This window comes from Lissotriton vulgaris, chromosome 1_1, assembly GCF_964263255.1.
Source record: "Lissotriton vulgaris chromosome 1_1, aLisVul1.2, whole genome shotgun sequence".
Lineage (NCBI taxonomy): Eukaryota > Metazoa > Chordata > Amphibia > Caudata > Salamandridae > Lissotriton > Lissotriton vulgaris.
This window is the reverse complement of record NC_141685.1, coordinates 1,176,871,253-1,176,897,473: the sequence shown is the minus strand read 5'-3', so window position 1 is coordinate 1,176,897,473 and position 26,221 is coordinate 1,176,871,253. Positions and strand designations below refer to the sequence as shown.

The following is a 26,221-nucleotide window of genomic DNA, read 5'->3' as shown; positions in this document are numbered from 1 at the left end:
CGAACCTTTTGAATCTACACTGCAGGCCTTGTTGCTCCAGGCTTGGTCCTGCTTCCCTGAAATGAGAAGCTCCCCAGACCTTGCTGGTCTGACTCTAAGCGAATATTCTATTCCTGCGTGGGTTGCATTTTCCAAGGCTTGTTGGATCCAATCCCGGTCCCAACAACGCAGACATCTAGATCCATTGTGGGACAGCTCGATTCCAGCGCCTGGTCGTCGTCAACGCCTCCTGGACCTCGTGGCTGCAGAGACCAGCTTCACTACATCACCGGATTGCTTCACGACATCGCCTGGTTCCTTCCTGGACACTGGCTAGTGACCCAGACTCTGTCCTCTCTGCTTTCAGGTACTCTTCATCCTCGATCCGCCCTTGGATCCAACCGGACACTTCTCTTCTGGACGCCTGCAGCATCTTCATCTCCAGGCACCATCAGACTGCGTGACGAAACCCGACACACTTTGGCACCAATGCACCCGCTTCCTGTGGGTGAGGTAACTCGTGAACGCCGGTGCTCCTGCATTGGTATACACCTCTAGTGTCTAAGTCTAAAGTTTGGTAATTTTAGTCCAGTCGGAAGACTCTTAAAACAGTAACTTTGTAACTTTTACGCACCATTGACTTTGCATTGGTGCATGCGTGTGCTCCTTTTCAGGGGAGCGAGGGCCAGTCTGGAGCAACCAGACTAGCAAAGCAAATTCAAAGGTTCGTCGGTACTGGGGCCACTAGCCAACGGGCAAGCGACCAGACCAACGCGTCGAGCAGAAAAGTGCAGAAGGGCCCCACGTAGTACTCTGTGAGTGTGGAGGAGTGAGCTTCGGTGCAAAACCTGCTCGGGGCTGCAGCTTCTCAAACCGCAATGCACAGCGTCGAGGGATCCTCGGGAGCTGCACGGTCAGCACTTCGTGGTTTTTCCAAGATGGCCGGCCCCACGCTTCAGGTCGCCTCCACGGGTCTCAGACTTGCTGGGACTGTGGACCGGGCTGTTGGAAGGCTGGAAAGCTGGGTCTGTGGAAAAAGGTACGGGCAGATGACCTTTTTCAAAGTTGCCCGGCGCTAACCGCCTCTAATACCACTCAAGTTACCAGGCGCTGGAGACTGGAAGGCAGGAAAGTTTTATTCAGACGGAGCAGAACACATCAATTCAGACAACAGGGTATCTTCACGAGGTGCTCTAACCGCATCTCTGAGTCCTGGCCTCTTATACACTGGTTTATGATCTTTATTACAGTTTATTGCATGTGGCACATTGTCGTAAATACTTTGAAGTACGGAAAGGCATCCTCAGAATCCCCGCTTCAGGCCCGTTCCCACACATTTACAGTAGAAGTCCCCACCCCGGTCACAACAGGTGACGATTGTCGCGCAGCTGGACATTCCGCCGATTCACGGAATGTATGTGGTTGATCGGATCTCATGGGGTGGGGGCTTTGATCAACTCGTGGATCCTTTGATGGGAGAAGCTTCCTACTGTATAGGGGGCAATAAACAGCATCCGCAGGGCCAGGTGGCGGCCTGGGAACGAGCAGGGCAATCTGGCACAGAGGGAAGGGGGTTTTTATCAAAGGACCCGGGATCATGAAAGGAATGGAGGGAGGTGTCGAGCTGGGAACAGGATGGAGTTCCGAGGCAGGGTTGCGCTGAAGAGGGGTTTATGGCCCAAGCATGTGAGAGCGGGGGGGGTTGTCCGCGCGCGGGGATGCCTGCAAGGTCAGGAGAGAGAGAGAGAGAGAGAGAGAGACGCGATGGGCAGAGAGGCCATGGTGTTTAAAATGGCTGCCGCTTACGCGCACGAATGGACTCAAAAAGGGGAACAAGATGGCGCCGATAATGTTGACACTGCAGATTAGGTTTTAACAGTCCTCCCTTTTCAACATATCTAGCCAGCTTGTCTATTCAATGTCTATCTGCATCAGATTCCTAACCTCGACATCATAGAGTGCTCTCATGCGTTCCTTTTCAAAGTCCACAGTCTTAGGGCAGATACAATTCGCACATAGTGAACACAGAGGCGGCAGGCATTGAATTCCTAAGCAGAACCCACATATTACAACTACAGGAATTAGGATAATCGTAAACAGTCTCCAGCCCCAGTTCTTAACAGTACTCCAAAACCATCCACCAAGCGACCATTCTTCCTGCTCCTGGTGAACTTCTGAGGAGAGTCTGTGGAGATGTTCGATGGCTTTGTACACTGAGGGTGAATTTTCCGGTATATATGTACAGCAGCTGGACCCAATAATGCGGCATGCTCCACCACGATCCGTTAGAACCACATCTAGAACAAGGCGGTTCTGGAGAGCCACCAAGCGGACCGCTTGAAGCTCGGCTGTATTGTTGGCACGGATGCCAGCTGTGATGTTCATTGTTGTCTCGACTGCCTGAGTCAAATGTCGGATGGCACGGCTGTTTGCCATCGGGCCCCAGAGCGGAACAAGTCCCTTCATTGCATCGAGGAACTATGCTCCTGTAGAGTCGACTTGTTCAAGGTCCTTGGCTCGTTTTTGTCTATGGTGATTCGCCGGAGCCACATAGGTCAGAGGAAGGATGAAGGAGATAAAACAGGTGCCCCCCCAGCCTTTGGGGAGCCAGGTGTAGGCTTTTGTGCCGCAAACAAAGTACATGTTTGGAGAGGATACAAAGGAAGGTGGATCGGTGGAGTCCAAAGTTCTGGTGATGCGGCAGGCACTGCGGCCTACCAGCTGTGTCCCCAGCCCTTCTATGCACATAAGGCCTGTGACGTTGATGACGGATAGGGCCACAGTCAGGGTGGCAGCTGTTCGTTTCCGAAGGTAGGAGAAGGTGGGTCTGGTCGGATTGTTAAACACCTGCATTTCAATTCGTTCTTTGACAGGGATGTCCATGTGGATAGAGTCGTTGTAGGTCTGCGGGCAGAAGTGTGTCTTCGTTTTGTTTCGCCAGACCTCATGAAAGAAATGCGTCATAGTTTTGCTGGAGGTGGCATTATCCCTATAGCTCTCTTGCAAGAGGATCAGCCAAGCAAGGCAGGAGCCGTGAATTGAGAAGGGTGAAGGGATGAAGGGTATCGAATGTCCAGTGGCGTGGGGTAGCAACCCACAGATCCAGCAGTTGGTGGCAAGATTGTGCTGGTGCAGCAGTTGCACGAAGGAGTTGTTCCAAAACTCCTTTCGTCTTTCTCTGAGTTGGGGTGAAAGAGAAATCCGATAATGTTCCTTAATGGTGGTAGGCTGTGCAGTGGTCAAGAATGTCTCATGAGCGGGTGCGCTTTCTTCCCCAATCCAGAGGGTGGTCATGAGGAGGAGACAAAAGAGGATTGCGATAAAGAGTGCAATTGTCTTTGAACTGTGGATTTTGTCAGTCTTTGGGTTTCTGTAGTGAATTTTCGGGTGTCCGGTTGCTTCCATCATCTTCTTATCGGGCGCTTCCATCATCTTCAAGGGAGCTCGGTAGCGGGCAGAACCAAAGACCTAGTCTGGCTTTCTCTCCTGACAGCCTTTGTAGTGTTAGGCCACCGATCTGAGAATTATGACTTAGTCAATGGTCTACTTAGCCGAAACTCCCTCCTTTCGTCGCAGGTTATACCCTTCTCTGGATGGCACTGTGGGGTCAGGAATCTTTGCTAGTTCGAGTGTCTCTGTGTCTGGATAGCAGTTCAGTGATGGTCGGTCTTTGTTCAGGAGCTCTTCCTGGGTGGTCACGTCTTCGGTCGTCGTCAGTCGGGGGGATCCGTTTGCAGTGGTGCGCATGTACCCAGGTCCGTTTTCCTTCCACTCGAAGAGCTGTTCGGGTGGTGAGGAGGACTTGCCAGGGGCCCGAAGACCGGGGTTCCAGACTCTTGGCACGCTGGACATTTCTTATTAGCACGTAGTCCCCGGGTTGCAGGTTGTGTCCGGGACCCCTGGAAGCGTCAGGGATGGCATGCAGCACCTGTTGGTGAATGACAGAGTTTCAGTCAATTTATACAAGTAATCGGACATTAGGACGTCCAGGACGTCATGAATGGAAGTCGGTTTTGGTGCAGACCAGACGCTCATGGGCCGGCCGAAAACGACCTCGTAAGGTGTCAAGTGATGTTTGGTGGGGGTGGAACGCATCTATAGCAATGCCAGTGGGAGAGCGTCTGGCCATTTCAGTCCTGTGGTAGCCACTATCTTAGCTAGTTTTAGTTTTAGTGTGGCATTGTGTCGCTCAACAAGTCCAGCAGACTGGGGGTGGAAGACTGCGTGGAACTTCTGTTTTACTCCCAGCCCCTTCAAGATGAGCTGGATAACTTCGGCTACGAAGTGGGGGCCATTGTCGCTCCATAAAATTCGGCAAAGGCCGTAGCGGTGGAAAAAATAATTTTAATAGTACCTTTGCAGTGGCCATAGCAGTGTTGTCACGGGTTGGGTATGCTTCCACCCATTTGCTGAATGCACACACCACAACAAGTACGTATTTCAGGCCTTGGCATCTGTCTAGTTGGATGTAGTCCATCTGTAGGACTTCAAATGGGTGATTCGGAACCCCAAACCCTCCCCGGGGTACTACAGTTCCTTTCCCGGGGTTATGTTGCAAGCATATCAAGCATTGTTGGACCAGACGTTTGGCGGAGTCTGTGATTTTATCGTTGTGCCAAACTCTGGAGACAAGTTCGATCATGGGGGCTGATCCTATGTGTGCAGGGGAGTGTGCCATAGTCAATATGGGAATCCGGTATGAGTCAGGTAGCAACCATTTGTTTGTGTCTTTTGTCCGCCAGCAGCCTTCATCGTCTTTCAGTCCCACCCGTTCCCATTCAGTCAATTTGTGTTGTGAGCTAGCCATTTGAATGTCCCTAATAGTGTCCCTAGCGTCAGTCCATTTCTCTGCTTGTGACCTGGTCACGTACATGAGTGTCGTCGTCCTATTCTCAGCTGTGGTCCGAGCAGTGATGTCGGCTAGTGCATTTCCCTGTCCAATAATGTCTGTCACTTTCTTGTGTGCCTGGCATTTGATGACCGCAAGTCGTTTGGGGAGAAGGACGGCTTTGATCAGGGCGGAGACTAGATCTCCATGTAAGATGGGGGTGCCGTGTGAGGTCAAGAATCCCCTCTCCTTCCAAAGGAGTCCAAAATGGTGAACCACCCCGAAGGCATACTGGCTGTCGGTGTAAATGTTTGCTGTGGTTCCTGCTGCTAGGATGCATGCTCGTGTCAGGGCAATCAGTTCTGCTGCCTGTGTAGATCGTTGTGATGCGGGCTGTCTCTACTACAGTTCGGGCCGTGGTGACTGCATAAGCAGCTCAGGTGGTGCCATCGGGGAGTTTGATGCAAGAGCCGTCCACCCACAGTTCTCCGTCAGGGTCAGGAAAAGCCGTGTCTCTGAGGTCGACCCTACTCCTAGTCTGTTTGTCCGTGAGGGTCACACAGTCATGTACAGGGGACACATTTGGATCGTTTTCTGGTAGGGGCAACAAGGTTGCCGGGTTCAGTGTGGTGCATCTTTTCAGGGTGATGTGGGGTGCAAGGAGGGTCAGTTCGTATCCAGTCAGTCGTGCACTCGTCAGGTGTTGCGTCTTAGTTTAGTTCAGGAGGGTGTCAACTGCATGGGGTACTAATACCGTGAGGGAATTCGAGAGCACGATCCCCTCACTTTGTCGGATAGAGATAGCAGCGGTAGCTACAGCTCGCAGGCAGGCAAGGCTCTGGCTACGGGGTCAAGAGTGGCAGAGAAGTAAGCGCACAGTCGTTGCTTTGGGCCAATGGACTGGGTCAAGACAGATAAAGCACATCCCTCCCTTTCGTGAGTGTAGAGAGAGAAGGGCTTCGTGTAATCGGGGATTCCTAGGACAGGGGCCGAACAAAGGGCATCTCGTAGTTCTGTGAAGGAGGATTGGCATTCAGGGGTCCAAGGGAGTGGGAAGGGGACATCTTTAGCTAGCAGAGAAAGCAGCGGTTTCACAATGAGACTGAAGTTTGGCAACCACTGCCGACAGGAGGTGAGGCCTAGTAGGGAGCGAACTTGTTTCTGAGTCTTAGGGACAGGGGTTTCAAGAATGGTTTGGATCCGGTCGGGAGTAAGTTTCCTTCCGTCTTTGGACAAAAGGTGGCCTAAGTAAGTGACCTGGGGTTGGCAGAATTGCAACTTCTTCTTGGAGACCTTGTGGCCATTTTCCGCAAGGAAGTGCAGGAGTTGAATGGTGGCTGTGACTGCAAGTGGAGTGGTGTCGGCCGCCAAAAGGATGTCATCGACGTATTGTGTCAACACCACTCCACCGGGTAACTGGACTTCATCCAGTTGTCTCTTGAGGGCCTGACTGTAGATGCTGGGGCTTTCTGTGTAGCCTTGGGGTGCTCGACAGAATCTATATGAGCGGGCTTTTAGGGTGAAGCCAAAGAGGTATCGGCTGTCTGGATGGATGGGGATAGAGAAGAAAGCATTTTTGAGGTCAATGACAGTGAAGGTGGTGGCAGTAGAAGGAATCAGTCAGGATAGTGGTGATGTCTGAGACCACGGGGTACTGGGGTACAACTACTTTGTTGATCTCTCGAAGGTCGATGATGAAGCGGTACGCTTTCTCATCTCCCTCCTTGTTTCTTTATGATTGGCAAGATAGGGCTGTTGCAAACATTGCTAACTACTTCCTCTACCACTCCTGCGTCTATCAGTGACTGAATAATCTTTACCAATGCCTTCTCGCCCTCGGGCGATATCCGATATTGTGGAAGTTTCGGGAGTATTGCGTCCTGTCGAACAGTGATGTGCACTGGGTCAATCATCATGCGTCCTACGTCCGCATCGGTCTTTGCCCACAGATACGGAGGCAGAGTGTCGAGTAGGGACGAGTCAGTGTCAGTGATGGAAAACATGCGTCGGGAAGGGCAATGTCTGAGCAGAATTGGGTTGTCGTACAGGAAAACTCGAACTCCGTCTTGTGAACATCTAATAGTAGCTCGGAAATGTTTCAGCAAGTCAAGTCCCATAATGGCGTCAGGGGTATTGGCGGAAAGCAAAAAACGTCGTGTCAGTTGTGTTGTTCTCTAAGTCGAAGGAGATCGGAGTGGACAAAGGGTTAGTGGAGGGCGTTCCATTGAAGCCTATCGATGTTACAAGCGAGCCAGACAAGGGTGCCCTTGGAATCAGTCGTTTAGATAACGCACTACGTGTCGCGCCAGTGTCTACCAGAAATGGAGACTTTGTACCCAGGACCTTAGCGGTGACATAAGGACCTTGCTGGTCAACATAGAGCTCGACTGGATCCCTCCCTTGCCCTAGGCAGTCCTATGCGAAGTCGCGGGCATCGTCGCAGTCAGACTGTTGGTACTGGTTCTGTCGGGGACGGTCAAATGTATTCGGTCTGTTTGATCTATCGTTATTCGTGTCATTCGTGGACCCCCGTTGCTGTCCTCTATTTCTCGGTCCACCCGCTACGTCCTTGGGGTCCCTATTTCTGTTTATCTCCAACAGAACCGGACACTGGGATTTCCAATGGCCGAATCCTTTGCAGAAAGCACACTGGTCCTCGCTAATGTCTCTACGCCCAACATGGGGTGTTGGGGTGCGGTCTTTAGGGGGTGCGTTCTTAGAGACATTTGTCTGAAAGTTCCCTTTGTATTGCTCTCGTCCTACAGTCACCCCTTGCAACTGAGCAATCATCACCCTTTCTTTTAAGTCTTTCTTCTTTTTCTCTGTCGCTCTATCGTTTTCATTTTTCTGGTGCTCGTAATATTGGGCCATCTGGAGGATAGCCGTGGGTTTGGAGGCTGCCCAACTACTCTCGCTGGCCTGCAGTTTCTGAGAGACCTCCTGCGACAAACCCTTTACATAATTCTGGACAAACAGATGGTGTCCGGTTGCAGTGGTCATGTCCTGGCCGCTGTAATCGGAGAACACCGTTTCAAACCGGGAGAAGTATTCCGATACTTCTTCCTGGGGTTTCTGACGACCGGCCGTTACTATCGACCAGTCCACTTTTTTTTCTGGGATCAGGGTTTTCAATTTCTGTACAATTTTGTCTGGAAGTTCTAAAATGGGTTTCAAAGGCTTCTGTCCAGGTTCTCGTTGCCTATCTATGCCATCGAGTTGTGACCAGGTATGTCCGAACAGCTCAAGGTGGTCGACTTTCTGGATTTGCTTCCACACATCAGCTGGCAGACATAACCCGAAAAACAAGTCTATGTCAGCCAGGGTCATAATCGTTGAACCTAGGGCTGTACCTAATTCAGTGTAGAAGGCAGTGGGGTTTTTACGTAAATCGGGCAGAGACTTCCGGAACGTCAGAATATCTTGCCGATCCCATGGCTGATAGACCCAGTTGTACACTACCCTCCTCTTGCATCTTGGTGGTTGACGTCATCGTGTGTTCCCAGACCTGGTGGGGGAACCCAGTAGGGAGCAGCCTCTTATTGGCATCATGGTGCTAGCTCGCTCAGTTTGTGATTCGGTTGCTACGGGTGTCGTAGGTTTAGCTTCCGATTCTTGTTCAGTGAGGTGGCGGAAAACCTCAAGCGTATGCATAAGGAGGTCCGTCACGTCACACTCGCCCTCATCCCCGATATCGACCTTTCTATACAGAGTCGTTAGGCTCTCGGGACCTTTGTCTCGATATCGGTCCTCATACGCATTCAGGGTATGATAACACAGTCGTACGGCAAAGTGCCGTCTGTGGCTCCCTGCATATGAGTTGAACATATCCGTGATGTGCTCCCCACTCTCCTTTCTTTCTACCAGTGTCCTCACTACCTTGTCGATCCCTGCTCACTCAACTTTGCTTAACCTGTTCGTTCTTGTGGAATCTGTCTTTCGGGCCTCTGGGTCATCTAACACTGTCGCTTGTGCTGTATCTAGTACAAGGGGTTCGGCCGGCGCGGAGGCCATGGAGACCGAAGCTCTGGAACTACTTTCGTCTGTGCTTGAGGGTAGTGGGTGCTGTGCTAAGGGTTGGGAAGGGGCATATGGAGGGGGCATGTAGATGATCGGAGGACCTAACAAAAGATCATCGTTCGCTCGCTGTTTCGAGGGTAATTCAAGGTAGAGCGTAGAGGGCGTTCTAACTGGACACTGGCTTGATGTCGCTAATTCTTGTTTCTGTTTGGCTTCTTCTCTCTCCTTACTCTCTTCTTCTAATTTCTTAGCGGCTAGGTGGGCTGCCTTTCACAGCTCTTTTCCCAACCTACTTTCGTTTCTCTTTTTACGCTGTACGGTTTCTTTGCGCCACATGCCGAGACTATCTAGCATAGTGGGCGTTGTTTTGTGTTTCCCAAGGGCTGTTTCTAGCGCGCTTATTTTATCCTCGTCGAAGGATCCTATCAGTGGCCACTGACTTTTCTGATCCTTCTTCGTATATTTATGCCACAGCTTGCTATAAGCTATAGCGATCAATCCATGCTTCATAAACATGTCCTTATTAGGGGTGCCTTCCAGTGGAGCTGGATGGTTCAAGTCTAATAAGCGGTCCGGGCTAAACAGGCTACCAATCAGTGGGGAGAAGATGGGCATGACGGATTACAACGGGGACAAAAGTCTGCACTACCTATCTTATCACTGCGTGCAAAGACTAGACAGAATATTTCTATTCTTCGTTATTTGCAGGCGGTGAATACCTCAAAAGAACCAATATCGAACAGTCAATGTTCGGTCAATCAAACAATCAATGGGGAGAATAAGTAGGCACGACGGGTTACAACGGGGACAAAAGTCTGCGTTACCTATCCTTCACTACCTGCAAAGAGAGAACCTGTTCTTCTCCGTTTGCAGACAGCGAATCTCCAAAGAGAACCAACAATTCAAAGAGTAATACTAGTATTTTCCAAATCAAACAATCATTTCGCAATTTGTCGTGTTACACGACCTTACCCGGACCGCATGGACAGTTTCTTGTCTTCCGAATCCAGCGCCCGATCGTCCTCTATTCTTCGTGACCGTCGCGGCACTCCTGATGGTTCCAAGTCAGGACCGTAGATCACTCGAGAGAGGTCTGTTCGGAACCAGTGAAGTTCTGATGATCGGCTGTCAGACTAGGGTCTATCGGACAGGAGCTCTCCCGATCGTTGCAGTCGTTCACTCTGTCGTCAGGACCTCTCCCACTGGATCCACGAGTCGCTGATGGGCCCCTCGTTGGGCGCTAATTGTGGAAAAAGGTACGGGCAGATGACCTTTTTCAAAGTTGCCCGGCGCTAACCGCCTCTAATACCACTCAAGTTACCAAACAAAGAGGCAGGCGCTGGAGACTGGAAGGCAGGAAACAGAAGTTTTATTCCGACTGAGCAGAACACATCAATTCAGACAACAGGGTATCTTCACGAGGTGCTCTAACCGCATCTCTGAGGCCTGGCCTCTTATACACCGGTTTATGATCTTTATTACAGTTTATTGCATGTGGCACATTGTCGTAAATACTTTGAAGTACGGAAAGGCATCCTCGGAATCCCTGCTTCAGGCCCGTTCCCACACATTTACATTAGAAGTCCCCACCCCGGTCACAACAGGTGACGATTGTCGCGCAGCTGGACATTCCGCCGATTCACGGAATGTATGTGGTTGATCGGATCTCATGGGGTGGGGGCTTTGATCAACTCGTGGATCCTTTGATGGGAGAAGCTTCCTACTGTATAGGGGGCAATAAACAGCATCCGCAGGGCCAGGGGGCGGCCTGGGAACGAGCAGGGCAATCGGGCACAGAGGAAAGGGGGTTTTATCAAAGGACCCGGGACCATGAAAGGAATGGAGGGAGGTGTCGAGCTGGGAACAGGATGGGGTTCCGAGGCAGGGTTGCGCTGAAGAGGGGTTTATGGCCCAAGCACGTGAGAGCGGGGGATTGTCAGCGCGCGGGGGATGCCTGCGAGGTCAGGAGAGAGAGACGCGCTGGCTGTTGGTGATGGGCAGAGAGGCCATGGTATTTAAAATGGCTGCCGCTTACGCGCACGAATGGACTCAAAAAGGGGAACAAGATGGCGCCGATAATGTTGACACTGCAGATTAGGTTTTAACAGGTCTTGTCGATCTGTCACTCGAGTTCCGGCGGGAACTGCAACAAAGCAAACGGTGAGGCGCTGGATGGTGGCTGTTTTCACAGGGTGGTCACTCCTTGACCACAAGGGAGATTCTTCAGTCTTCCACGTCGAGTGGGATGTCGAAGGGTCCAGAGTTCTGTATCAATGTTTCAGTCAGGATAATCTAATGTGCGCTGGTACTGCTCCCACCTTTATTCCATATCTGTGGGCTGGATTACCTGCCAGGTCCCTCCTATGGGTGGGACCAGGGAAGGGGTTGGTTACACCCCTTTCCCTTTGTCCAGTTTCGCGCCAGGACTGGGGCTGGTCTGTCCCTGAACCGGTTTGACTGGATATGCAAGGGGAAGCCTTGTGCTCCCCAGGCAGTGTCTAGTTTCTTTCAGCCCTCCCTGCTCCAATCCGCTATCTCCTGTCTGGGGTGGTGTAGCACCTCCCCACGACAGGAAACCCTTTGTCCAGGCCTCCTCTGCCAAGTTTCGGTCAGCAGCAGGAGGTCAGACTTGTGTCGGGCAGCAGCATCCATTTTGTGATGCTGAGGCTCTGGTTAGGATTAACCGCGTTTCAGTAAATTAACATGTCTTCTCCCTCTAGAAGGGTGGAATGCTACCCCCGTTGCCAGGACTGGCGAGGGGGAAGTATTCCAAAACGTATGACACCAAACACGACATGTTTTTATAAAGCCAAACCAAAGTTAGCACATAACCGCGAGGATTATAATGCACTTAAGAGTATATGGTATGGCAATATCCCGGAACAGCTAAGGGAGTTGGTCCCGACAGCTGCAGACAGGCTCAGCTCATGCTAGAGACACCATCTCACATAAAATCAAGCACTCTGCCTCCAGTATTGTTAAGGCCTGCCCTATGAGTGACTTATAGGTATATATGTGTCCAGATATAGGTTTAGATACAGGTATACTATATCTAAGCAAGGGGTGATTACACCACCTTGCCCCAGCTGAGTGATCAGCCAGTTGTGTCGATCTAAGTACCATCCAGGGGTGGCAAAAGCGATGCTGCAGCCCCTGGTAGGCCTTGGATGCACCTATGCCCTGGGCACCTATAGTGCACTGTATAGGGGCGGACAAGGTGTCCAGTACCAAATTGATTATGTACCTATAGTACATGTATGTGAATTTAGAGAGAGAACAGCAGGCTGTGGGTCTGATTAGCAGGACCACAACCAAATTAAGTCGAAAACCAGTGAAGCAAAACTTGGGGTGACCATAGGAAAGCAGACCCTACTCTCCTACAATAACCCTACAAATTATCACATTCTTCCCAATGGTCTTTCCATTAACAAGAGTATGGCCTGCAGTAATTGCAGATCTAAAGCAGTTGATGGATCTGTAACTAACTCCCCTTTCGAATTGTTCAACCAGGAAATTAGTCACATAAACAATAGGGGCCTCGAAGGGATCCAGGTCCCTTTCCATGCACCAACGTACCCAAAGTTTCCAGATTCTGTTGTATCTGGAATGGGTGCCTGGTGCCCAAGAGACTCGGAGGAGGATTGAAGCCGCATCCGAAAGACCTGAGATTTCGTTAGATCTCCTACACCCTCCACGCAAGAAGGAATAAACTCCGGTCGAGGATTAGAGGGTATATCCGATTGTCTGAATCTGTGAGAAGATCTTCCAGTGAAGGGATCAAGAAGGGGATACTGCAAGTCCGCTCCAAAACTGTGGGAAACCACGCCTGGGAGGGCCAGAAGGGAGTTATAAAAAGGAGTAGACACTGATCTTGTCTCACCTTCTGAAGCACTATCTGAATCATTGCGAAAGGGGGGAAAGGCATATCCTCGGATATCCCTCCATGGCTGAAGGAAGGAGTTGAATGCCAGAGCACCCGGGTCGGGCATCCAGCTGAAATAATTCTGGATTTGGGAGGTGAGCCTGCTTGCAAAAAGATCCACCTCCAGAGGACCCCAGATCTGATTCAGGGTCCTGAAGACAGAAGGATTCAGCTTCCAATCGCTGAAATGTACAAGGAACTTGGAGTTCCAGTCCGCGGACGAGTTTGCTGCCCCCGGAAGATATTCCGCTTTCAGAGCAATCTTGTGCTCCAAGCAAAACATCCATAGTTTTCTTGCCAGATTCGAGATGTCTGCAGACTTGGTGCCTCCAAGGCAATTGATATAAGCTACCGCCGACATGTCTATCTTTAAAAGGACAGACCTCCCTTGAAGTGAATTTCTGAAGCTCATGAGAGCATATAGACCGGCGGTCAATTCCAGGTAATTTATGTTGTGGAGAGATTCCTCCGGAGACCAAAGTCCTCCAGTGTTCTGATTCAAGAGGCAAGCACCCCAGCCGTGTAGGCTGGCGTCCGACTCAGTACGAATTCCGGGGATGAGCCAAAAATGGCCTTCCCATTCCATGCCTCCAGGGTTGTTCAGCCACCAAGCCAACTCTGAACGTGAGTCTGAGTCCAGAAAAATATGATCCCCGTACCAGAGTCCGTACCTCAGAGCTCTTGCTTTGTCCCTCTGAAGAGCCCAATAGTTGAGGGGCCCTGGAAAAATGGCCTGTATTGAAGACGAAAAGAGACCTAGGAGCCTGACCAAGTCCCTGAGGGAGAGGCTTTGACGACTGAGAGCATGTTTTATTGCTTCTTTATCTTCACACTTTTCTTTGAAGGGAGAAGTAGGAGGCAACGGGTTGTGTCGACCGTGAAGCCTAGGAATTCTATGGATTTTGAGGGGATCAGGCATGATTTCTCCTTGTTTATGATGAAACCCAGGCTCTCTATGTGTTTCAGCGTAAAATCCAGGTCTCGGACTAAATGAGACTTGTCTTGCGCCATAATGAGAATATCGTCCAGATAGATGATTAGACGAATACCCCTTGACCTTAGATATGAGACGACAGCCCTCATCACCTTGGTGAAACACCAGGGTGCGGAAGAGTGGCTGAATGGAAGCGCTTGAAACTGGTACAAGCGACCCTTCCATAGAAATTGGAGGAAGCGCTGATGATCCTTCGCCATGGGAAAGGTAAAATACGCATCCTTGAGGTCTAGTTTGACCAGCCAGTCTCCCTCTAGGAGTAGGTCCCTGAGGAGGTGAATTCCCTCCATTTTGAAGTGTCTGTAAGTAATGAATCTGTTGAGCTGCCGGAGGTTTATAACCGGCCTCCAACCCTTGTCTTTCTTTTCGACCAAAAAAAGGTGGCTCACGAATCCTAGGAGCTCTATAGGCACCTCTAAAATTGCGCCCTTTTGAATCATAGAAGAAATTTCCTCTTCTATTATAACCTGTTGTTCCGGGGATAGGGGAATACCCTTTGGGAGAGAGTTCTGAATAGGTTTGTGATCGAAGTCTATTGTGAAGCCTCTCACAGTGTTTAGCACCCAACTGTCCTGGTGAATGGATTTCCAATTTTCTAGGAAGTATTTTAGCCTCCCGCCCACCTTTAATGGGGAAGAAGAGGAAGGTAGAGGGGGGAACACTCACCTGCGGGATTGCTCTGATTGCTTGATCCATGTGATCTGAATCCCCTGTTACGCTGCCCTCTACCCCTTTGAGGGTAGAACTGCGGGTTTGGGTATTGCTGGTAGCCTCTGCCAGTCCCGCGTCCTTCAAAATTGGCCCTCTGGGAGTATCAGCTGTAAGGTTGGCCTAGTCTTCCGGCCCTTGCAAAAAGGTTGTTACCGGCATTGAACACCTTGCGCATGGTTTGTTGCGCTCTGTCGAGGGTAGTAAAAAGTGGGAACGTATTTCCCTAGTGACTTTATCAAATCTTCGCCAAAGAGAAGGCCTTTCTGGTTCTTGGAGGGTTCTTTATCAGCGAGATCGCTGAGTTTGGGGTTAATGCGAGTAAGGACTACTCTACGCCTCTCTGCGTTGATACTTGCATTAGCATTCCCCAAAAGGATAATGGCCCTTAGGCTCCAACCTCTTCTTTCCGTGTCAAGGTGAGTGCCCTCCATATGGCTCGCCTCGGCCGAATCGAGGATCCTCGTGAGAGGGCCTAGGATGTCGAGGAGTCGATCCTGGCAGCTCTTAATGGACTTCTCCATACCCTTTCTGGGGTCGCGCCCCAACTTAAAAAAGAATTTAATTAAATCAGGGTCAAGATTAGGCGTGTTACAAGTCTTATCACCCACAGAGGGCCTAGAACATTCCACCCTCAAAATGTTGCGTGTTTCCCTCTCCAAGGGATATCTAATCCATTTCTTAACTAATTTCGCAACATGTTCTTGAGGACACCACTCCGAGCTTCGAGGGTGTCTCAGATTTTGAGGTGAGAGCATTTCTTCACCCAAAGGATTGCGAATCACGTCCTTCGATGAGAATGGTGCCTCCTCAAAGGCATCACCAAAATCTTGGTCCTCCTCATTGAGGTAGAGGACATATTACCTCTGTGACTGTGACTGTGCGAAGCCCTTGCAGCCACTTATCCCGACGCCTACCTGCATCTTTTGGGACCTTCAGGATTCGGGTGCTTGCCCTCCCGCCTCCTGCTGCCTGACTCCTCTAACATCTTGGAGACCGGTAGCCGAGTGGAGTGCGGTCGGAGGGGGGAAAACTACACTACCCAGCATCCAGAGCGGCGCACGCCGCGTCATCTGCGCGCCAGGAGGCGCTGAAATAGCGCGTCACCCCCGTCTCGCGGGACGCCGGGCTAAGCCCGGGCAAAGGGCGGGCCGTCTGAGGCCGTCCGAGGACGGGACGGGCCACCCTACTAAGTCCCACGCTATCTGACATTCCTAAAGTAAGTTCCTTACAGACACCCCTTCTATTTACGCCTTGCCCCTACTAGGCGACTAATTTCCATATATACTGCTATGTCCACAAGGGGCAGTCGCAGCAAGACTGCTGCAGGAGTAGGGAAGGTCACTGGCCCAATCGATAACTTCATCTCCAGGGCCAATGAAGCGATCGACCATGGAATATCACTACTGGAGCGCAGAGTCTCCCTGGAACTGGCCCAAGCCAAACGCTCTTCCTTGGGTCTCCTCGCCTCAGCAAATACCCCCAATAGGAATAACCCTGCTGACGGTGTCTCCGTAGTTAGTGCTAGAGCAGAGATTCACACCATGCCTAACACTGTGGATTTATCAGTAACACAACTACTCTCAGACTCACTACGGAGTTTGGAGAAATCCCCAAACCTAGATGTCACAGACAACTTCAATACACAACTAGATCTCGTTACCAACTCTATTCCAGCTACGAGTTTCCCTGAGTGCCTGTCCACAACGTCTATTGTGGAGTCCCAATTACCCTCTATCCCGATAACAGACACCACACATGCTCTTGCCACTGACCCGATCTTGATTATAGACCCTGACTTGACGGCTACTAATTTATCCCCTCCCCGAGAATCGGCCATTATACATACATTTGAGGACTCAACCCCCATTTCAAGAGCATCGCGAGGTTTAAGGGAGGGAGCCATACAGAAACGGCCCCAAGGTTTAAATACATCCATACCTATGGGGAACTCTCTACCCCAGAGAAAGCTGGGGAAAAGCCTATCTAACAACTCTAAAAAGGCAAACAAGAAATCTAATACAGGGTTGGGTCATAAAGGAGACTCGTCCATCATGGAGTCATTATGTAAAGACTGCCCCTCAACAAACCAACTTATAACGAAGGTTGGGGAAATCATAAGTGTCCATCTTGCAACTATAGATAAGAGACTAGGGAACATAGAAAAACAACTAAATGAACTAAGCGCCCTAGTCAAAACCCCATCCACAAAAGGAATACCAACTCTAGTGGCAGCCAAACCACACATTCAACAACCCCCGGGACAACCCGTGAAAAAACCCGTTGCAGTTTCTAGTAACACACCCAAGCTAACCTCACCTCCAAAGGGAGTCACGAAAAAACCAAACCCACCCACTATAAACACAAACCCACAGGGGAAACAATCTAACCCGACACAACCAAATGGGGGTAGTATTAACAACCACAAGGACAGGAACATAGGAAATCAAGAAAGATTCCCCGCTAATCTGCCCCCTGGATCAAGTCCATACGTAGTGGTGATGACGGGAGTTCCCGAGATATCAGACAGTACTGACGAACCTACCTGGTCCTTACTAAATAAAGTCAGTTACTGGCTAAATAATAACAGACCCCTACCCCCATACTGTAGGAGTAAAATTCTAACAGTTAGGAGAGTACCGTGGGTGGGCCACGAGACAAAGAAAACACATGGCGATTGTGTGATTATTAACTTCGAGGACCCACGCACGGTAGAACATATCTGTTCATGGAGAAGTGAGGGGTATAGTGAAGGCATAGAGACAAGGCACCTCTCTTTTTTCTACCCATCCAGGAATCCTGGCAGGTTCGACCAGCACAACCAGGCCTTTGATGGAGGTTGGTGTCGGGTGGGGCAAAAAGACGTGGGAAATAACTGGGGTGAGTGGGGGCGAGATAGCTATAGATTTCCTCAATGAAATACAATCAGTAGAGATGCCTATTGGGGAATTCCAGTTTTCAATAGATTCAGCAGCCTAGAGATGGTTGACTGACTTCCACCATCACCCCGGCCACTGAACATTGAACTGGAGGGAACAAAACAGGGTTGTCCCATCGAGATTATTAAAAACACAGAGGCGCATGATAAGGAGAGCCCTAGCACACATCTGGCTCAAACTTGTTTGAGGTTGTCACCAATAAGAGAAGAGCAAGTAGGTGGTAATATTAAAGGGCCCGTAACATCTGACCCCCGAGATCCCTACAGCCCCCAAAAAGCCTCTGATATATATATGATCCACGGGAAACTATACCCTCATAAAAAATCTAACAACGAATTAAGGATCATTAGCTGGAATGTAGCTGGACTCCAACAGCGGGTACTGGACCAGGAATGGTTAAAATTCATATCCAACAAAGACATAATAATGCTACAAGAGACATGGGCTACTTCTGAAATAGTCATAGAGGGCTTTGAATGTCACAGCATTAGCACACAGAAGCCAGTTTTTGGACGCCCCTTTGGGAGGCCTCCTGATTGGATTCAGGATAACTGTAGGGGGGGGGGGCTACCAAACTAATACCAACTAAAAGCCCAAACATTCAAATAATCGAGTTTACACGCAGGTCGTCGTTATACCTGATCAACTTCTATAATAACGATTTTCACTCGACCCCTAATAAGAACTACATAGAGCTATTCGAGAACATTACAAAAATAACTGAACCCCTCAACAACCGTGCGAACAATAGGATCATCCTAGCTGGAGACTTTAATGCCAAACTGGCTAAAACTAAAGAAGGCGCAATCCAATCAGATAGGGCCACCAAACGTGGGAAGGAACTGGAAAACTTCATAAACACGCATACCCTATTGGACATTATGGACATATGCAAAAATAATGAAACTGCATATATTCCAACCTTCAGGGGCAGAGACTTTTCCAGCACGGTGGACTATATCTTTACGTCCGCAGAACTATTAGATGGAGTTACCCAGGCAAGAGTTTTAGAAACAGCCTTTGGAGACCACAATGCACTGGAAATCATCTTAAGACTGGGTCCGATTCAAGCACCGCCCCGCACTTTGGGAGCTAGGGATATTGTGCCATCAACTAACAACCTAAGGCTAAAGTGGAAAGGGGTGGACAGTGGACGCATCATGAACACAATCATAAGCAACCACCAATCAATAGTTGATTCGTGTTCACTTACTGATGGGAACCACCAAAGGATAGTCAAAGACTTTGCAAATCTTTGTAATGTTATCAAGACTCTTCTGACTGTCCCCAATAGAAAACATAATGATGAGTCTAGGTGGTTCGACAGCCGCTGTTCAGCGGCAAATAAGGCTCTTCGCAGGGCCTTAAATTCCAAACCCAGGAGCCAATCAGATGTACGGTCCGCCAGACAAACCTATAAAACAGCCATAGGGACAAGGAAGGCCACCATGGTAGAAGAACATTGGAATGAACTAACCGTTTCCGCTGCTGTGGGAAATAGCGCTACCTTCTGGCCTGCTGTAAGGAAGATGCGGGACATGGGAAAACAGTTGTCACCAATTAGCTGCACCATCTCAAGCCAGCAATGGGAACAACACTTCTCCAAAATATTTGCCAACCCTATTGCTTCTACAGAAGATTACAGCCCTGGCAAACTGAGCCCACTAGATATTACCCAGGGGGAGGTCATCTTGGCTATTAATCAAAGCCTCGGGAACAAGGCACCCGGGCCGGATGGCTTCCCAATCGACCTAATCAAACACAAACCAGAATTTTAGGGACCCATTCTGGTTAATGTTTTCAACTGCCTGCCGCTGGGCGCCATTCCTGACACCTGGTCCACAAGTATAATAGTGCCTATCTACAAAAAAGGTGAAAGATCTGACCCCGCAAACTATAGGCCCATCTCACTCTTAGACAACACCTTGAAAATTCTGGGCCGGGTGCTGTATAACAGAGTGAATGACTGGGCCGAAGAAGCAGGGGTGTTGGACAGATGCCAAATGGGCTTCAGAAGTAAGGTCGGGACAACAGAACAATGCCTGAATCTTAATCTCATAATAGGCAAATACACCATAGCTAGGGCTTCACCTATTTATCTAGCTTTTATGGACTTGTCATCCGCATTCGACCTAGTGAACAGGTCAAAATTGTGGGCGACCCTTCTCTCCTATGGCCTTGATGAACCTTTGGTACACTTTCTAGCCTACCTACACGCAGACACTAAAGCTCAGGTACGAATTGGCATGGAGGGTGAGATTTCAGGGGCAATCAAGGTAGAAAGAGGCGTCCGACAGGGGTGCGTTTTAGCACCCCTGTTGTTCATCATTTACATAAACGGATTGAGTGACTCCCTGAAAAAGACGACAACGGATGTCCCGAGAATCCAAGGGAGACTGTTACCCGCACTCCTGTATGCCGACGATGCGGTGATCATGGGCTTAACACCAAACGCCCTACGTGCCTTGGTTAAGAACTTTGCACATTTTATGGGGAACTTGGACTTGAAAGTGAATTTTAAAAAATCGTTTATTATGACCTGCGGGCCAGGGGCCAAACAACTCAATTCCATCTCCATAGGACAAGAGAAGTTGCACTCTACTAAATTATTCCCCTATTTAGGCATGGTCTTTGCTGCGAACGGCCTGTGGAGTGGGCATCTCGCCCACGCCACAGGCAAGTTCTCAAAGGCCATAAATTCAATCCTTTCCCTGCCACGGCCAAAGAGGTCAGAAACAACTAAGGCAATTGTGAAAATATACAGACTGCAATGTGTCCCGGTAGCAACCTATGGCGCTGAGATTTGGGGGGATAGTGAAAACATCTAGCCTGCAGACAGAAGAGAACCGGCTATGCAGGAAACTTCTTGGAGCCCCAATCTCTTCATCCGGGTACATTTGCCACGCTGAGCTCCACCTGCCCTATATAACTGACTTTATTGCCACGCGGCCTGCATTATTTTGGCTGGCCATTTGGGCCAATCACTGTGCTACCCTAACACAGGAAATTGTGTCTGAATGTTTAGCCTGTGACAAAGGTATGAGTATCCCGTGGCTCCGGGCGACAAAGGAAAGCCTAAATAGCATTGGCAAAACCCATCTTTTTAACGATCCCTCCCAGATTAAGAGTACGGACAAAAAGGATATACAAATTGAACTCTATGCCCTCTTCAGGGAAAAGAGGTTGGAGATAGAATTGCAAAAACAAACTGTCAAATCATATGTGAACAATATAAACAACGACTTATCTCCACAACAAATCCCTTTATATCTAAGACTTCCATTGACCAACTGGGAAAGATCGTTATTATATCGCTTGAGAGCTGGGATCATAAAATATTCACTTTGCTTCCCAATGGGCCACAGCACGATGAACTCTGGAAATGTGTTATGCCCCTGCCCCTGCGATGGACACAGCAGGCAAAATGATTTACACTTCTTTTTTAATTGTAAATTTTATATGAAATAAATCAAGTGGTTTTTAGCCCCATATTTTAACACCTTGGCTGCTAAGGGTTTTCCCCTCCGGTGCTGAATTTTATGAAATCACATTTATTCATGACGAGCTCAGCTCGTCATCAGCACAGCTCAACTGTGCCTCATGACGAGCTGAGCTCGTCATGAGCATCGAAGGGGTTAAAAAACAAAGACCAGTTTCCCTGACTCAATCCTATTCCATGCTTTTAAAACTAGAAAGTGTTGAATTGATTTTTCGTGTAAGTTCATTTCTGAAATTTATCTTCTCTACACACAAATCGATGGAATCTCCATGAAATGCTTATGTGCCTTACAGTTCCCCATGCCTTTGCACTTTAGTAAATTGGACTGCACTTTAGTAATTGAATCATATTGATTGTTTACATTAACGCTTGTATAATATCTGCAGCCTTTAACTATTTGTGGAAGTTTCGTAACTATTTTAAATGTATTTTTTGTAAATGTGTTGCTTTTATGGATTTTTTGCAATCCGAATAAAGTATTTTTGAATTGAAATATTAGTCTATAAATTCAGAGTTATAACGTCATCCGAGCTATAATGAGCATTTCCTATGAGTGTGTCGCTTAGGAAACCTGAACTTTTTGTGCCGCCAAGGACACCGATATGATTCGAGGTGCGAAGACCTCCCTCACTCCTCGAGGTGCTAGGACCTCTTTTATTCAATGAGGTGCCAAGACCTCCCATGCCCACATAGTTATGCTTGATCTTCTTTAGTCTCTTGCACTGAATTGCTTCCTCTTCTTGAGGGGGGCGTTTTGAAGTCCTGATGTGAGAGAGGCTCTCCATCATACAAGACTTAATCTCCATCTTGAGCATCTTTTTAAAGGATTCACTGCCCAAACCTGGTGTAGGGGCGGCAGCCCCTTCTGAGCCTGAGCTAGACATAAATCAGCTGTGTAAGGACTTAATGCCAGTGTAGACTGAAAGCTAAAAAACAGCTATGCCAAATTATAATGGAGAGGATTTAAGTAAATTAGCAATTAAATCAATCAGGCTATTAATAATAAGAACGTCGCGGGGGAAGTGAAGGACAAAAAATTTCGAACACTGGCTTATAACAGAGAAGGCCCTTTTCGATAAATTTCTCCTCGCTAAGAACAAACTGCTCCACACGATGCCAAACTGTCACAGTAAATCATTGGCTCGAGCGCGTAGTCTCCGTGAGGCTCGAGCGTTGTTATGCCAACCCTCCTCCAGCCTTTGTCAAACCATGCGTGAGCCGGAGGAGTAGAGAAATGCCCTTAGCAACGTGAGGACGACGTGTCGCCGTTGCTTAGGGCCATTCCTCAAAGTGTTCCGTGTTCCTCGTCCGAAAACGTGAGAGAGCAAGGCGGCCGTAACCGGAAGCTACGGATGAGGATTTCTCAAGTTAAATTAAATTAAACGATGGTTATCGCCGAGTTTAGGGCGTGCAAGCGCACGCACAGACACCGTGAATCACGAGATACTCGCCTCGCATACACTCGCCTCTCATATCGTTTCCCAAAGTTCGCGAAGGGTGTCGCAAAGCACACAATCAAACTCAACATCACCGAGGGGCATACACATCAGGGGAAACAAATGGGGGAAATCTCCATAGATTAGAGACTGGTATTGGGAGGAGTGTGAGGGTCTACGGGGGAAAAACAGTCACACCCTAAACCCACACCCCATGAACAATTGCCAAAAACAACCACAAATGCAGTAAATACATGTCAAATTTCTAGAAACAGAAATATAAGGAAAGGATAAAGTCAAACTTATCTGCTTGGGAGCCGCATTTAAAAGAGGCTGTGTGTTGTTGGCTCATGGCATTTAGCTGTTGCCTTTGTTCCATTTGGAACCTTTGTATTGTGATGCGGCTGCTGGGATCTGCATTAAAGATTTAATGCATAATGTAGCCTCCGGTCTTGTAATAGAATTCAGGCATTGTGTTGCCAGGAACCTTATTCTGTATTTCATGCTGCTAAGGTTGTCATGCGTACTCACCCTAAGTTCCTTCCTAAGGTGATCTCTGATTTTCATGTTAATCAGACTATAACTTTACCAACGTTTTCATTCCCTGGATGTCAGAAGGGTGTTGAAATTCTACCTGGATAAGACCAAGGAGGTTCGTAGGTCCGACCAATTGTTTGTTAACTATGGGTCGGTCAGGACTGGTCTGGCTACTTCTAAACAGTCCATCTCTAGGTGGATTGTGTCATGTATCCAGCTATGTTATCAGAAAGCGAACAAGACCTTAGGGGGTAAGCCTAAGGCTCATTCTACCAGGGCAAAGCAGCTACAACAGCTTTTTTTCGAAATGTTCCCATTGCAGAGATTTGCAGGGCTGCCACTTGGACGTCGGTCCATACCTTTGCTAAGCATTACTGTCTGGACTCTAAAGCCAGAGCAGATGCTCAGGTTGGGCAGGCTTCGTTAAGAAGTCTGTTTGCACAGTAGTGGTGTTGTCTTTTTCTCCACCGCCGGATTGTTTGTGGGGATGGGCTTGCCATTCTATTCACTAGATTAGGACTATACACAGAGATCCCCATCTACAGAAGGAGTAGTTTCTTACCTGTAACTCCAGTCCTGTAGTAGGGGTATCTTGGTTATAGTCATAAGCGCCGGCCCTCCTCCCTGGTGGAGAAAATGGTACTGTAATGTATGCTACAGGCCTTGCTTTATACACCTTCAAAAAGAACTGAAAGTAAAAGGATTATTGCTGTGCATCTTGGGATACCAAGGGTCTTTGGAGAGTTCCTTAAAGGCACGGTAGCCGTTTATCAAGACACATAATGGCAGCCTATGAGGCTTGTCTGTCCGTCCCTTCCTCTCTATCATTCCAAGGATTTTGTGAAGGGGAAGTTTCTCTATTGGTGGAACTTAGCAGACTGTGTTAAATGTGATATTGGTGGAATATCCTTTGCATTTCTAGTTGAAGTACTGGACAGTGTAGCCTTGTGAATATAGGCTGCATTATTGTCTTTCATTTTCTCTTAAGTGTCTATGCATGACTGCACTGAAGACAGCTTAAGAGATTTTTGATTGCTCCGGGGTCCACGCACATGGGCGGGACTATTCACTAGATTATGACTATAACAGAGATACCCCTACTACAGAACTGGAGTTACAAGTAAGAAACTGCTCCTTCATTGAGTTTGAGCAGCAGTAACAGTCTTTCCCGGAGAGTGTTGTCTAGTGAGCATGATGGCACAATAGGAAGTAGCAGAAACCTGATGCAGTTAGGCGACAAGGATGAGACCGAGCCATTGAGCTAAAGATGAACCAGTTGTGAGACGTGGGTTGCCATAGACCATCTGGCCCGGGCCCCTTCCCCCTCCTATTCTCCAGCCCCTGATCCGATGCAGGAATGATTCCCGCAGAGCCTTGGGAGAGATACTGTTGGAGACACTGAGTAGAGTTTCGTTAGTTGTTCAATTGTTCAGTTTTCTGTTAGGGCAATGGTTAGACTACACCACTCATATATGGCTTTCCCGGGTGATAACTTGCGAACTAGGAAAATATGGCATGTACTTTCATGCACTGAATGTTGGAATTATATTGTAACTACGGTTTGCATCATGCGAACCCACAACGGTCTTTTATTAATGCCATATTGCCTCATATTGAATGCCAATAAAGATATTTAAAAAAAAACAGAAGAAAGTTGTCTTCAGAAGGTAGCTTTTTAAGCTGGGAGCTAAGGCAGCGCATTAATTCCATTGTGCACAATATGTAAACTCATAGTTGTTCCTTACAAGCATGCCAGCTAGTATGCTAATATGAAAAAAATCTTTTGATGTGTAGGACAAACAAAGTTCATTTTTTAGTGTTAAAATACGTCCTGGTCTGAGTTGTATGCAGAGACTGACTTAGCTTTCCATCGACGAGTAAATGAGCTGAAAATTCAATTCAGTAGATTTGCATGTTTCATCCATAGTTATGTTTGCCAGTCGTTTTACAGAAGGCAGTTTTTTGCTGATATCTTGCCTACCTTTTTCGATGTATTCAAGGCTAATTTTCACAGCGACCAGTAAGTAATCTTCTCGTACTGTAATGCAACACATCAAAACAGTGTGCACCCAGATGATATAGTTAAGAAATGGGAGCATTTGTGAGAAGAGCTTTTTGAAGGAGAAACTTGTATGTTATATCTTGCTCCCTTTCCAAAATTGTCTATGATCTTTTCGTTTTTCAAGAAGCACCAGAAACCATAGGTGCTGAATGCAGGGGTAAGGGGTGCTGCCACAACTCTAAAATAACCATGCTTGAGTTCCAAAGGTGAATTCGTAATTGAGATGCTTACATTTTTATCTCTGTACATTTGCTGTGAGTGAAAGACAGAAGAAATCAAATATGGAATGGAACAGGATTTATAAAGCGCGTGGCTACCCGTGGGCGTCACAGCGCTATGAGTAGAGATTTCAGCAGAGGTGACGGAACTTTAGGAAACTTTAGGGAAAGAGAAAAGTTTTCAGGAGCTTGCAAAACATCAGAAGAGTGGGTTCAATGCGAATATTGAGGGGATGGGAATTCCAGAGTCTTGCAGCATTGATGGAGAAGAGATGTCCTCCTGTTTGTGCCTTCTTTATTCTGGGGATGCTTGCGAGGTAGAGGTGATCGGATCTGAGTGCCCTATTGGCTTTGTAGGGGCTGACCAGACTTCTCAGGATGGGGGGGCCCTTGCCCTGGAGAGATTTGTGCATGATACACAGGGATTTAAATGTAATTCTTTCCCGTATTGGGAGCCAATGAAGGGATCTAAGGGCGGGTTTAGCTGAGAGTTTATTTGATGTTCCTGTCAACAGCCTCGCTGCTGAGTTCTGAATAAGTTGTAGTTTATTTATGGTGGTTTCTGGGGCACCTAGATATAGGGCATTGCTATAATCCAACTTAGAGAGGATGAGGCCCTGTATGAGGAGTTTTCTGGAGTGGGGAGGTAAGAGAGGAAGTATTTTCCGTGCAGTACGGAGTAGGCCAAAGCACACGCCAGCAGTTTTCTTTGCTTTGGTTCTGAGTGAGAGATCTTGGTCGAGCCATACCAAGACTTTTAATTTCACTTATTAGGAGGGGAATTGCTCCCATACATGTGGGCCACATAGAGTTAAGGATAGATGTAGTCTTGTGTCCCAGTAGCATAAGCTCCGTTTTATCTCCGTTCAATTTAAGGAGGGATTTGTTCATCCAGCCGAAGATTTCTGATAGACTGGATCAAAGGTTCACGGAGCAGTGTTCTGATTGGTTAAGTGAGACGACCAATTGTGCGTCTGCATAGGTGATGAGTTTAATCCCAAAAGGGGTGATGATGTCTTCCAGTGGGGACATGTAAGCATTAAAGAGTGTCGGGCTAAGGGATGAGCCCTGTGGCACACCAC

At 48.3% G+C, this 26,221-nt stretch overlaps 1 protein-coding gene across 2 annotated transcripts in view; it reads left to right on the top strand.

Annotated features, from left to right (window-relative positions):
* Window positions 1-26,221, top strand: part of FIRRM (FIGNL1 interacting regulator of recombination and mitosis) — a 3,285,109-nt gene that overhangs the window by 133,535 nt on the left and 3,125,353 nt on the right. The window lies entirely within an intron of this gene.